At 69.9% G+C, this 12,500-nt stretch overlaps 2 non-coding genes across 2 annotated transcripts; both read right to left on the reverse strand.

Annotated features, from left to right (window-relative positions):
* Positions 1–2,013: 2,013 nt before the first annotated feature.
* Positions 2,014–2,132, reverse strand: LOC135977797 (5S ribosomal RNA). Its single transcript, XR_010595241.1, has one exon. It is a non-coding gene; the product is annotated as a 5S ribosomal RNA (ribosomal RNA).
* A 6,287-nt stretch (positions 2,133–8,419) lies between these two features.
* On the reverse strand, positions 8,420–8,538 carry LOC135977799 (5S ribosomal RNA). Its single transcript, XR_010595243.1, has one exon. It is a non-coding gene; the product is annotated as a 5S ribosomal RNA (ribosomal RNA).
* Positions 8,539–12,500: the final 3,962 nt, after the last annotated feature.

Genomic DNA, 12,500 nt, shown 5'->3' on the forward strand with positions numbered 1-12,500 from the left:
GGTTGACCTGGCGGCTGGTTTGCTTTCCGGCCACCAGGTCAACCCATTGGATTCGACGGGTTGACCTGGTGGCCGGTTTGCTTTCCGGCCCGGGTGTCACCCCACTCCGAGGGCAGCACGGCAGTGGTCTTGAGGACCACAGAGGGGGGCTTAATAGTCGAGACGGAGCAGGTCCGGGGGAGGCTTAATAGTCGCCCCCCGGCCAGTCCGGGGGAGGCTTAATAGTCGTCCCCCGAGGACTCCGGGGGCCAGGCTTAATAGTCGTCCCCCCCCGGGCGCTCCAGGGGGGAAAGCTTAATAGTCCTCCCCCGAGGACTCCGGGGGCAGGCTTAACAGTCGTCCGCCCCGGGCGCTCCAGGGGGAAAGCTTAATAGTCCTCCCCCGACAGTGTGTGTGTGTGTGTGTGGGAGGGAGGCTTAGCAGTCTTGCCCCGGGCGGTCCGGTGGGGGAGGCTTAGCAGTCGTCCCCAGGGCGGTCCGGGGGTGGGGGGGGGGGGGAGGCCTCACAGTCGTCCCTCGGAGAGCCGGGTCAGCGGCAGTGGTGGGTTTACGTCCAGCCTCCGGAGGGTGCGCGTCCTCGGAGGCGATGCAGGCGCCGCAGAGAGGCAGCCTCCGAGGCAGGGAGCGGAGCACCGAGGCTGGGGAGAGGGGAGCAGGAGCCGGGGGCTGGGGCTGGGGGTGGGGGGCGTTCAGGACAACCGGTCAAGCCCCGGGAAGCAGCTGTCAAATGTTCCAAGTCCCCACTCGGCCACCAGGTCCACCCCAGTCTAGCAATGGGGTTGACCTGGCTGACGGCCGGTTAGTATCAAGGTAAACTCACCGTCGTCCACAGGAGGGCAGCTCTCAGGCCGGCCGGCTGCGGCTGACTCTGGGGCGGCGCCCGGTCCCGGCAGCGAGGGGCGGGGGGCGCGGAGCGAGACGGGGCTAACCGGGGGGGGGCGCCTCCTGCGACTTTGGGGGCCGCGGGTCGTCAGTGGCGTGCAGGCCGGGCCTCTCCCGGGGGATTCGGGGGGGCGGTCCTGCGGGCCGGGCGCAGGGGGCTCGAGCGAGCCCGGGCCGGTCCGCCCCGGGGCCGGGGTCTCCGCCTGCGGCTCAGGGGGGCGCGGGTCGTCGGGGGAGGAAGCCCGGGGGAGCCGCACACCGGCCCGCCAGGCCAGGCCTGGCCTGGATGGCCGCGGGGGGATTCGGGGCGGTCCCGCGGGCCGGGGGCCGGGCGCAGGGGAGGCGGGGGGGCCGAGCGAGTCCGTCCCGGGCCCGGGGCCTCCCCCTGCGGCTTTGGGGTCCGTGGGTCCCCGCTGGAGGAAGCCACTGGGAGCTGGACACCCGCCGTCCGTCCCGCCAGGCCAGGCCTGGCCTGGGTGGCCGCGGGGGGATTCGGGGCGGTCCCGCGGGCCGGGGGCCGGGCGCAGGGGAGGCGGGGGGGCCGAGCGAGTCGGGCCCGGGCCCGGGGCCTCCCCCTGCGGCTTTGGGGTCCGTGGGTCCCCGCTGGAGGAAGCCGCTGGGCGCTGGACACCCGCCGTCCGTCCCGCCTGGCCAGGCCTGGCCTGGGTGGCCGCGGGGGGATTCGGGGCGGTCCCGCGGGCCGGCGGCCGGGCGCAGGGGGTCCGAGCGAGTCCGTCCCGGGCCCGGGGCCTCCCCCTGCGGCTTTGGGGTCCGTGGGTCCCCGCTGGAGGAAGCCGCTGGGCGCTGGACACCCGCCGTCCGTCCCGCCTGGCCAGGCCTGGCCTGGGTGGCCGCGGGGGGGGATTCGGGGCGGACCTGCGGGCCGGCGGCCGGGAGGGTCCGGGCCAGTCCGCCCCATGCCCGGGGTCTCCCCCAGCGGCTTCGGTGGCCCCGGGGGGGGTCCTCCGCGGAGGAAGCCGGGTGGGTGGGGAGCCGGACCCCAGGCGCCCAGACCCGTGACCTGCGGCCGCGACCTCCGACTCGGCAGGAGCGACGAGGGGCTTTCCGGCCCGTCCCCCCCTCTCCTTCCCCCCCAGAAAAGGAGAGAGAGCTGACTCGGACCGGGAAAAGCTGCCTACGGCACCTGGGATTCCCAGGCGGTCACCCATCCAAGTACTAGCCAGGCCCGGGACGGTTTACCTTCCGAGATCGGACGGGATCGGGGGCGTTCGGTCCGGTATGGCCGTAGGCACCCGGCCCCGCGCCTCCTCGCCCGCTTTCCCCTGCCGACGCCCGGGCCTGCCGCACGGTGAGCCCCGGTCGGACTGCCCCCCCCCCTGCGGCAGGGCCCCCGTCTCTCGCGGGCCCGGTCCTTTTTTCCTTTTCGAGCTCCGGGGCCCGGGCTGGCCGCCAGAGCCCCTCCGCCCGCCCTCCCCGGCGTCGGGGAAAATACTGTCCCGGACTTCCAGTGCGCCCGATCCTGTCAGCCGGGGGGTGGGGAGGGGCAGTCCCTCGCTGCGGCCGGGGAGGGTGAGCCCAGGGCGGCTTGCCTGCCGTGCGAGGCCCCTCTCGGCCACCAGGTCAACCCCGAGTCGAAAGGGCTGAAAAATTTTCAGAGTCCCCTCCCGGGCACCAGGTCAACCCGTGGAATCGGACGGGTTCACCTGCTGGCCGGTTCGCTTCCCGGGCACCAGGTCAACCCGTGGAATCGAAAGGGTTCACCTGCTGGCCGGTTTGCTTTCCGGCCACCAGGTCAACCCCTAGGGGTTTTAACGGGGGCACGCCCGGTGGCCTCTTTCCCGTCCGGTCACCAGGTCAACCCGGATCTCCCTCCTTCCCTGGGCGTCCCCTCCTCGGAGGCGTCAGGTTCCATTCCCCCCCCCCCCCCCAGACTTCCAGGGGCCCGATCCAGTCGGCCGGGAGGCAGTCCCTCGCTGCGGCCGGGGAGGGTGAGCCCAGGGCGGCCTGGTCCATGTCTCTAGTGGGCCCGATCCTTTTTTTTTTTTTCGAGCTCCGGGGCCAGGCCCGCCCGGGCAGCCCTCCTCGGAGGCGTGGGGCGATTTCCCCCCGCCCCCAGACTTCCAGGGGCCCGATCCTGTCGGCCGGGAGGCAGTCCCTCGCTGCGGCCGGGGAGGGTCAGCCCAGGGCGGCTTGCCTGCCGTGCGAGTCCCCTCTCGGCCACCAGGTCAACCCCGAGTCGAAAGGGCTGAAAAATTTTCTGAGTCCCCTCCCGGGCACCAGGTCAACCCGTGGAATCGAACGGGTTCACCTGCTGGCCGGTTCGCTTTCCGGCCACCAGGTCAACCCGTGGAATCGAAAGGGTTCACCTGCTGGCCGGTTCGCTTTCCGGCCACCAGGTCAACCCCTAGGTTTTAAGGGGGGGGGACGCCCGGTGGCCTCTTTCCCGTCCGGTCACCAGGTCAACCCGGATCTCCCTCCTTCCCTGGGCGCCCCCTCCTCGGAGGCGTCAGGTTCCATTCTTTTTTCCAGACTTCCAGGGGCCCGATCCAGTCGGCCGGGTGGCAGTCCCTCGCTGCGGCCGGGGAGGGTGAGCCCAGGGCGGCTTGCCTGCCGTGCGAGTCCCCTCTCGGCCACCAGGTCAACCCCGAGTCGAAAGGGCTGAAAAATTTTCAGAGTCCCCTCCCGGGCACCAGGTCAACCCGTGGAATCGAACGGGTTCACCTGCTGGCCGGTTCGCTTCCCGGGCACCAGGTCAACCCGTGGAATCGAAAGGGTTCACCTGCTGGCCGGTTCGCTTTCCGGCCACCAGGTCAACCCCTAGGTTTTAAGGGGGGGGACGCCCGGTGGCCTCTTTCCCGTCCGGTCACCAGGTCAACCCGGATCTCCCTCCTTCCCTGGGCGCCCCCTCCTCGGAGGCGTCAGGTTCCAGTCTTTTTTCCAGACTTCCAGGGGCCCGATCCAGTCGGCCGGGAGGCAGTCCCTCGCTGCGGCCGGGGAGGGTGAGCCCAGGGCGGCCTGGTCCATGTCTCTAGTGGGCCCGATCCTTTTTTTTTTTTTCGAGCTCCGGGGCCAGGCCCGCCCGGGCAGCCCTCCTCGGAGGCGTGGGGCGATTTCCCCCCGCCCCCAGACTTCCAGGGGCCCGATCCTGTCGGCCGGGAGGCAGTCCCTCGCTGCGGCCGGGGAGGGTCAGCCCAGGGCGGCTTGCCTGCCGTGCGAGTCCCCTCTCGGCCACCAGGTCAACCCCGAGTCGAAAGGGCTGAAAAATTTTCAGAGTCCCCTCCCGGGCACCAGGTCAACCCGTGGAATCGAACGGGTTCACCTGCTGGCCGGTTCGCTTTCCGGCCACCAGGTCAACCCGTGGAATCGAAAGGGTTCACCTGCTGGCCGGTTCGCTTTCCGGCCACCAGGTCAACCCCTAGGTTTTAAGGGGGGGGGACGCCCGGTGGCCTCTTTCCCGTCCGGTCACCAGGTCAACCCGGATCTCCCTCCTTCCCTGGGCGCCCCCTCCTCGGAGGCGTCAGGTTCCATTCTTTTTTCCAGACTTCCAGGGGCCCGATCCAGTCGGCCGGGTGGCAGTCCCTCGCTGCGGCCGGGGAGGGTGAGCCCAGGGCGGCTTGCCTGCCGTGCGAGTCCCCTCTCGGCCACCAGGTCAACCCCGAGTCGAAAGGGCTGAAAAATTTTCAGAGTCCCCTCCCGGGCACCAGGTCAACCCGTGGAATCGAACGGGTTCACCTGCTGGCCGGTTCGCTTCCCGGGCACCAGGTCAACCCGTGGAATCGAAAGGGTTCACCTGCTGGCCGGTTCGCTTTCCGGCCACCAGGTCAACCCCTAGGTTTTAAGGGGGGGGACGCCCGGTGGCCTCTTTCCCGTCCGGTCACCAGGTCAACCCGGATCTCCCTCCTTCCCTGGGCGCCCCCTCCTCGGAGGCGTCAGGTTCCAGTCTTTTTTCCAGACTTCCAGGGGCCCGATCCAGTCGGCCGGGAGGCAGTCCCTCGCTGCGGCCGGGGAGGGTGAGCCCAGGGCGGCCTGGTCCATGTCTCTAGTGGGCCCGATCCTTTTTTTTTTTTTCGAGCTCCGGGGCCAGGCCCGCCCGGGCAGCCCTCCTCGGAGGCGTGGGGCGATTTCCCCCCCCCCCAGACTTCCAGGGGCCCGATCCTGTCGGCCGGGAGGCAGTCCCTCGCTGCGGCCGGGGAGGGTCAGCCCAGGGCGGCTTGCCTGCCGTGCGAGTCCCCTCTCGGCCACCAGGTCAACCCCGAGTCGAAAGGGCTGAAAAATTTTCAGAGTCCCCTCCCGGGCACCAGGTCAACCCGTGGAATCGAACGGGTTCACCTGCTGGCCGGTTCGCTTCCCGGGCACCAGGTCAACCCGTGGAATCGAAAGGGTTCACCTGCTGGCCGGTTCGCTTTCCGGCCACCAGGTCAACCCATTGGATTCGACGGGTTGACCTGGCGGCTGGTTTGCTTTCCGGCCACCAGGTCAACCCATTGGATTCGACGGGTTGACCTGGCGGCCGGTTTGCTTTCCGGCCACCAGGTCAACCCTTTGGATTCGACGGGTTGACCTGGTGGCCGGTTTGCTTTCCGGCCCGGGTGTCACCCCACTGCCAGGGCAGCGCGGCAGTGGTGCTGAGGACCGCAGAGGGGGGCTTAATAGTCGAGACGGAGCAGGTCCGGGGGAGGCTTAATAGTCGTCCCCCGGCCAGTGCGGGGGAGGCTTAATAGTCGTCCCCCGGGTACTCCGGGGGCCAGGCTTAATAGTCGTCCCCCGAGGACTCCGGGGGCAGGCTTAACAGTCATCCGCCCCGGGCGCTCCAGGGGGAAAGCTTAATAGTCCTCCCCCGAGAGTGTGTGTGTGTGTGTGGGAGGGAGGCTTAGCAGTCTTGCCCCGGGCGGTCCGGTGGGGGAGGCTTAGCAGTCGTCATCCGAGGACTCCGGGGGCAGGCTTAATAGTGGTTCCAGGGGAGGCTTAATAGTCGTCCCCCGGGCAGTCCGGGAGAGGCTTAATCGTCATCCCCCGACAGTGTGTGTGTGTGTGTGGGGGGGGAGGCTTAGCAGTCTTCCCCCAGGCTGGGTGGGGGCCTGGCGGGAGGCGTCGCAGTCTTCCCCCGGGCGGTCCGGTGGGGGAGGCTTAGCAGTCGTCATCAGGGCGGTCCGGGGGGTGGGGGGAGGCCTCAGAGTCGTCCCTCGGAGAGCCGGGTCGGCGGCGGTGGCGGGTGTCAGGCTTTACGTCCAGCCTCCGGAGGGTGAGCGTCCTCGGACGGGATGCAGCTGCCGCAGAGAGGCAGCCTCTGAGGCAAGGAGCGGAGCACCGAGGCTGGGGAGAGGGGAGCAGGAGCCGGGGGCTGGGGTGGGTGGGTGGGGGGGGGCGTTCAGGACAACCGATCAAGCCCCGGGAAGCGGCTGTCAAATGTTCAAAGTCCCCCCCGGGACAACAGGTCAAGCCCTGGGAGGCGGCTGTCAAATGTTCAAAGTCCCCACCGGGACAACAGGTCAACCCCCGGGAAGCGGCTGTCAAATTTTCAAAGTCCCCGTTCGGCCACCAGGTCAACCCGCTGAATCTACTGGGTTGACCTGGCGGCCGGTTTGCTTTCCGGCCACCAGGTCAACCCATTGGATTCGACGGGTTGACCTGGTGGCCGGTTTGCTTTCCGGCCCGGGTGTCACCCCACTCCGAGGGCAGCACGGCAGTGGTCTTGAGGACCACAGAGGGGGGCTTAATAGTCGAGACGGAGCAGGTCCGGGGGAGGCTTAATAGTCGCCCCCCGGCCAGTCCGGGGGAGGCTTAATAGTCGTCCCCCGAGGACTCCGGGGGCCAGGCTTAATAGTCGTCCCCCCCCGGGCGCTCCAGGGGGGAAAGCTTAATAGTCCTCCCCCGAGGACTCCGGGGGCAGGCTTAACAGTCGTCCGCCCCGGGCGCTCCAGGGGGAAAGCTTAATAGTCCTCCCCCGACAGTGTGTGTGTGTGTGTGTGGGAGGGAGGCTTAGCAGTCTTGCCCCGGGCGGTCCGGTGGGGGAGGCTTAGCAGTCGTCCCCAGGGCGGTCCGGGGGTGGGGGGGGGGGGGGAGGCCTCACAGTCGTCCCTCGGAGAGCCGGGTCAGCGGCAGTGGTGGGTTTACGTCCAGCCTCCGGAGGGTGCGCGTCCTCGGAGGCGATGCAGGCGCCGCAGAGAGGCAGCCTCCGAGGCAGGGAGCGGAGCACCGAGGCTGGGGAGAGGGGAGCAGGAGCCGGGGGCTGGGGCTGGGGGTGGGGGGCGTTCAGGACAACCGGTCAAGCCCCGGGAAGCAGCTGTCAAATGTTCCAAGTCCCCACTCGGCCACCAGGTCCACCCCAGTCTAGCAATGGGGTTGACCTGGCTGACGGCCGGTTAGTATCAAGGTAAACTCACCGTCGTCCACAGGAGGGCAGCTCTCAGGCCGGCCGGCTGCGGCTGACTCTGGGGCGGCGCCCGGTCCCGGCAGCGAGGGGCGGGGGGCGCGGAGCGAGACGGGGCTAACCGGGGGGGGGCGCCTCCTGCGACTTTGGGGGCCGCGGGTCGTCAGTGGCGTGCAGGCCGGGCCTCTCCCGGGGGATTCGGGGGGGCGGTCCTGCGGGCCGGGCGCAGGGGGCTCGAGCGAGCCCGGGCCGGTCCGCCCCGGGGCCGGGGTCTCCGCCTGCGGCTCAGGGGGGCGCGGGTCGTCGGGGGAGGAAGCCCGGGGGAGCCGCACACCGGCCCGCCAGGCCAGGCCTGGCCTGGATGGCCGCGGGGGGATTCGGGGCGGTCCCGCGGGCCGGGGGCCGGGCGCAGGGGAGGCGGGGGGGCCGAGCGAGTCCGTCCCGGGCCCGGGGCCTCCCCCTGCGGCTTTGGGGTCCGTGGGTCCCCGCTGGAGGAAGCCACTGGGAGCTGGACACCCGCCGTCCGTCCCGCCAGGCCAGGCCTGGCCTGGGTGGCCGCGGGGGGATTCGGGGCGGTCCCGCGGGCCGGGGGCCGGGCGCAGGGGAGGCGGGGGGGCCGAGCGAGTCGGGCCCGGGCCCGGGGCCTCCCCCTGCGGCTTTGGGGTCCGTGGGTCCCCGCTGGAGGAAGCCGCTGGGCGCTGGACACCCGCCGTCCGTCCCGCCTGGCCAGGCCTGGCCTGGGTGGCCGCGGGGGGATTCGGGGCGGTCCCGCGGGCCGGCGGCCGGGCGCAGGGGGTCCGAGCGAGTCCGTCCCGGGCCCGGGGCCTCCCCCTGCGGCTTTGGGGTCCGTGGGTCCCCGCTGGAGGAAGCCGCTGGGCGCTGGACACCCGCCGTCCGTCCCGCCTGGCCAGGCCTGGCCTGGGTGGCCGCGGGGGGGGATTCGGGGCGGACCTGCGGGCCGGCGGCCGGGAGGGTCCGGGCCAGTCCGCCCCATGCCCGGGGTCTCCCCCAGCGGCTTCGGTGGCCCCGGGGGGGGTCCTCCGCGGAGGAAGCCGGGTGGGTGGGGAGCCGGACCCCAGGCGCCCAGACCCGTGACCTGCGGCCGCGACCTCCGACTCGGCAGGAGCGACGAGGGGCTTTCCGGCCCGTCCCCCCCTCTCCTTCCCCCCCAGAAAAGGAGAGAGAGCTGACTCGGACCGGGAAAAGCTGCCTACGGCACCTGGGATTCCCAGGCGGTCACCCATCCAAGTACTAGCCAGGCCCGGGACGGTTTACCTTCCGAGATCGGACGGGATCGGGGGCGTTCGGTCCGGTATGGCCGTAGGCACCCGGCCCCGCGCCTCCTCGCCCGCTTTCCCCTGCCGACGCCCGGGCCTGCCGCACGGTGAGCCCCGGTCGGACTGCCCCCCCCCCTGCGGCAGGGCCCCCGTCTCTCGCGGGCCCGGTCCTTTTTTCCTTTTCGAGCTCCGGGGCCCGGGCTGGCCGCCAGAGCCCCTCCGCCCGCCCTCCCCGGCGTCGGGGAAAATACTGTCCCGGACTTCCAGTGCGCCCGATCCTGTCAGCCGGGGGGTGGGGAGGGGCAGTCCCTCGCTGCGGCCGGGGAGGGTGAGCCCAGGGCGGCTTGCCTGCCGTGCGAGGCCCCTCTCGGCCACCAGGTCAACCCCGAGTCGAAAGGGCTGAAAAATTTTCAGAGTCCCCTCCCGGGCACCAGGTCAACCCGTGGAATCGGACGGGTTCACCTGCTGGCCGGTTCGCTTCCCGGGCACCAGGTCAACCCGTGGAATCGAAAGGGTTCACCTGCTGGCCGGTTTGCTTTCCGGCCACCAGGTCAACCCCTAGGGGTTTTAACGGGGGCACGCCCGGTGGCCTCTTTCCCGTCCGGTCACCAGGTCAACCCGGATCTCCCTCCTTCCCTGGGCGTCCCCTCCTCGGAGGCGTCAGGTTCCATTCCCCCCCCCCCCCCCAGACTTCCAGGGGCCCGATCCAGTCGGCCGGGAGGCAGTCCCTCGCTGCGGCCGGGGAGGGTGAGCCCAGGGCGGCCTGGTCCATGTCTCTAGTGGGCCCGATCCTTTTTTTTTTTTTCGAGCTCCGGGGCCAGGCCCGCCCGGGCAGCCCTCCTCGGAGGCGTGGGGCGATTTCCCCCCGCCCCCAGACTTCCAGGGGCCCGATCCTGTCGGCCGGGAGGCAGTCCCTCGCTGCGGCCGGGGAGGGTCAGCCCAGGGCGGCTTGCCTGCCGTGCGAGTCCCCTCTCGGCCACCAGGTCAACCCCGAGTCGAAAGGGCTGAAAAATTTTCTGAGTCCCCTCCCGGGCACCAGGTCAACCCGTGGAATCGAACGGGTTCACCTGCTGGCCGGTTCGCTTTCCGGCCACCAGGTCAACCCGTGGAATCGAAAGGGTTCACCTGCTGGCCGGTTCGCTTTCCGGCCACCAGGTCAACCCCTAGGTTTTAAGGGGGGGGGACGCCCGGTGGCCTCTTTCCCGTCCGGTCACCAGGTCAACCCGGATCTCCCTCCTTCCCTGGGCGCCCCCTCCTCGGAGGCGTCAGGTTCCATTCTTTTTTCCAGACTTCCAGGGGCCCGATCCAGTCGGCCGGGTGGCAGTCCCTCGCTGCGGCCGGGGAGGGTGAGCCCAGGGCGGCTTGCCTGCCGTGCGAGTCCCCTCTCGGCCACCAGGTCAACCCCGAGTCGAAAGGGCTGAAAAATTTTCAGAGTCCCCTCCCGGGCACCAGGTCAACCCGTGGAATCGAACGGGTTCACCTGCTGGCCGGTTCGCTTCCCGGGCACCAGGTCAACCCGTGGAATCGAAAGGGTTCACCTGCTGGCCGGTTCGCTTTCCGGCCACCAGGTCAACCCCTAGGTTTTAAGGGGGGGGACGCCCGGTGGCCTCTTTCCCGTCCGGTCACCAGGTCAACCCGGATCTCCCTCCTTCCCTGGGCGCCCCCTCCTCGGAGGCGTCAGGTTCCAGTCTTTTTTCCAGACTTCCAGGGGCCCGATCCAGTCGGCCGGGAGGCAGTCCCTCGCTGCGGCCGGGGAGGGTGAGCCCAGGGCGGCCTGGTCCATGTCTCTAGTGGGCCCGATCCTTTTTTTTTTTTTCGAGCTCCGGGGCCAGGCCCGCCCGGGCAGCCCTCCTCGGAGGCGTGGGGCGATTTCCCCCCGCCCCCAGACTTCCAGGGGCCCGATCCTGTCGGCCGGGAGGCAGTCCCTCGCTGCGGCCGGGGAGGGTCAGCCCAGGGCGGCTTGCCTGCCGTGCGAGTCCCCTCTCGGCCACCAGGTCAACCCCGAGTCGAAAGGGCTGAAAAATTTTCAGAGTCCCCTCCCGGGCACCAGGTCAACCCGTGGAATCGAACGGGTTCACCTGCTGGCCGGTTCGCTTTCCGGCCACCAGGTCAACCCGTGGAATCGAAAGGGTTCACCTGCTGGCCGGTTCGCTTTCCGGCCACCAGGTCAACCCCTAGGTTTTAAGGGGGGGGGACGCCCGGTGGCCTCTTTCCCGTCCGGTCACCAGGTCAACCCGGATCTCCCTCCTTCCCTGGGCGCCCCCTCCTCGGAGGCGTCAGGTTCCATTCTTTTTTCCAGACTTCCAGGGGCCCGATCCAGTCGGCCGGGTGGCAGTCCCTCGCTGCGGCCGGGGAGGGTGAGCCCAGGGCGGCTTGCCTGCCGTGCGAGTCCCCTCTCGGCCACCAGGTCAACCCCGAGTCGAAAGGGCTGAAAAATTTTCAGAGTCCCCTCCCGGGCACCAGGTCAACCCGTGGAATCGAACGGGTTCACCTGCTGGCCGGTTCGCTTCCCGGGCACCAGGTCAACCCGTGGAATCGAAAGGGTTCACCTGCTGGCCGGTTCGCTTTCCGGCCACCAGGTCAACCCCTAGGTTTTAAGGGGGGGGACGCCCGGTGGCCTCTTTCCCGTCCGGTCACCAGGTCAACCCGGATCTCCCTCCTTCCCTGGGCGCCCCCTCCTCGGAGGCGTCAGGTTCCAGTCTTTTTTCCAGACTTCCAGGGGCCCGATCCAGTCGGCCGGGAGGCAGTCCCTCGCTGCGGCCGGGGAGGGTGAGCCCAGGGCGGCCTGGTCCATGTCTCTAGTGGGCCCGATCCTTTTTTTTTTTTTCGAGCTCCGGGGCCAGGCCCGCCCGGGCAGCCCTCCTCGGAGGCGTGGGGCGATTTCCCCCCCCCCCAGACTTCCAGGGGCCCGATCCTGTCGGCCGGGAGGCAGTCCCTCGCTGCGGCCGGGGAGGGTCAGCCCAGGGCGGCTTGCCTGCCGTGCGAGTCCCCTCTCGGCCACCAGGTCAACCCCGAGTCGAAAGGGCTGAAAAATTTTCAGAGTCCCCTCCCGGGCACCAGGTCAACCCGTGGAATCGAACGGGTTCACCTGCTGGCCGGTTCGCTTCCCGGGCACCAGGTCAACCCGTGGAATCGAAAGGGTTCACCTGCTGGCCGGTTCGCTTTCCGGCCACCAGGTCAACCCCTAGGTTTTAAGGGGGGGGACGCCCGGTGGCCTCTTTCCCGTCCGGTCACCAGGTCAACCCGGATCTCCCTCCTTCCCTGGGCGCCCCCTCCTCGGAGGCGTCAGGTTCCAGTCTTTTTTCCAGACTTCCAGGGGCCCGATCCAGTCGGCCGGGAGGCAGTCCCTCGCTGCGGCCGGGGAGGGTGAGCCCAGGGCGGCCTGGTCCATGTCTCTAGTGGGCCCGATCCTTTTTTTTTTTTTCGAGCTCCGGGGCCAGGCCCGCCCGGGCAGCCCTCCTCGGAGGCGTGGGGCGATTTCCCCCCCCCACCCCCAGACTTCCAGGGGCCCGATCCTGTCGGCCGGGAGGCAGTCCCTCGCTGCGGCCGGGGAGGGTCAGCCCAGGGCGGCCTGCTTGGCGGCCGGGTCCATGTCTCTAGTGGGCCCGATCCTTTTTTTCCCTTTTCCGGCTCCGGGGCCCGGGGTGCTCGGGTAGCCCTCCGCGGTGGCGTCGGCCAATTTTTTTTAAAATCAGACTTCCGTGGGCCCGATCCTGACGGCCGGGAGGCAGTCCCTCGCCGCGTCCGGGGACGGCGAGACGCTCGGCCACCGGGTCAACCCGGAGGAAGCGGGCTGGGGGAAAAAAAAAAAAAAAAAAGTTTTCCAAGTCCGAAAAATTTTCAAAGTCCCCTCTCGGCCACCAGGTCAACCCCTTTGGAGCGAATGGGTTGACCTGACGGCCGGTCGTCTCGCGGATGTCCGGAAGGGGTCGCCCCACGCCGTCTCGGCCGACCGAGGGAACCACGAGGTGGCGCCCGGTTCCAGTTTCGTACCGCCGAAGGCGGGGCTTT

The sequence above is a fragment of the Chrysemys picta genome, unplaced genomic scaffold (assembly GCF_011386835.1).
Source record: "Chrysemys picta bellii isolate R12L10 unplaced genomic scaffold, ASM1138683v2 scaf36, whole genome shotgun sequence".
NCBI classification, from domain to species: Eukaryota; Metazoa; Chordata; order Testudines; family Emydidae; genus Chrysemys; species Chrysemys picta.